This window comes from Ixodes scapularis, unplaced genomic scaffold, assembly GCF_016920785.2.
Source record: "Ixodes scapularis isolate PalLabHiFi unplaced genomic scaffold, ASM1692078v2 PGA_scaffold2__306_contigs__length_199485367, whole genome shotgun sequence".
NCBI classification, from domain to species: Eukaryota; Metazoa; Arthropoda; class Arachnida; order Ixodida; family Ixodidae; genus Ixodes; species Ixodes scapularis.
In genome coordinates, this window is record NW_024609857.1 from 154,637,492 (window position 1) to 154,638,579 (window position 1,088).

A 1,088-nucleotide genomic window follows, 5' to 3' on the forward strand; every position below is an offset into this window, starting at 1 on the left:
GCCATCACGCCAGAGGCCTCTTCAGGCCAGGAGCACCCAGCACCAGGCACGTAACACTTACTACTGTTTGCGGGACGACAGCGAGACAATATTCCTGTTTCATTCCCAAATGCACGGTCCTGTATTAGGAATTGTCGAATGCATATGTGCAACACCTAAAACTGAAAGGTTAAAAAACACTAAGATGTAAAGAATGTGGTTGCCTTGTCGTCGTCCTTCGTGTTTTTATCCTCTCAATTTTAAGTATTCTTATTTCAACAAGGTTGTCATAATCAGTCATATCTGCAAACTTTCTTTAATCTGAAATCTCTCTTCGTTGCTTACTTTAGACACTTTAAGCACTGCCGGGATAGAGGTAAGACTCACGCCAGAAGCCTCTCCCGCACCGGAGCCTGGGGCATAAGGTACGTAACATTCACTACATATTTATTGTATCAAGTATCGGGTCTACATTATCGTTGTTCTCATATCTCGGATCAATGTGAATTGTCGAATGCCTATTGGCAAAGTTTCTTTTCTTTTGAATCTTTTTTTTTCGCTTATTTATATTCTCAAAGTACAGCTGAGAAAGAGCAAGGCATCATGCCAGAACCCTCAAAGCACAGGAGCAACATGAACCAGGCATGTAACATACATAATTTGTTTCCAGTTCGAAACACATTTCAAATGAATTTGAAAAACGAAGGACATGCAAGAGCAACCATAAAATTGCATCTTTAGCATTTTAGCATTAAGGGTCGCCTATCTGAACACTAAAATGAGGTAACATCACGAGCTGAGCACCCAACACATCCCATTCCAGCTCATGCAAAAAAGAAAGGTCTTTGGATGCACATCAAAACAGGTCAAAACTCAAGTGTGGACACCGTCAGTACTATGGATGCAAGATCGTCAAAGCATTCCTAATAAAAAAAAAGTGTCAGCACATCTATACTATCATGAAAAATGAGAGACAGCGACAGCAGAAGTGGCAGAACAGATATCCTCGATGCTCGCGTGTGCGTTCTGGGTGCATTTCTTCTATTCCCTCCCGTGGGCCCGCCCCCTTTGATTGCGTCAGAATCTGTGTAACCGCCCTATGTTTGGGA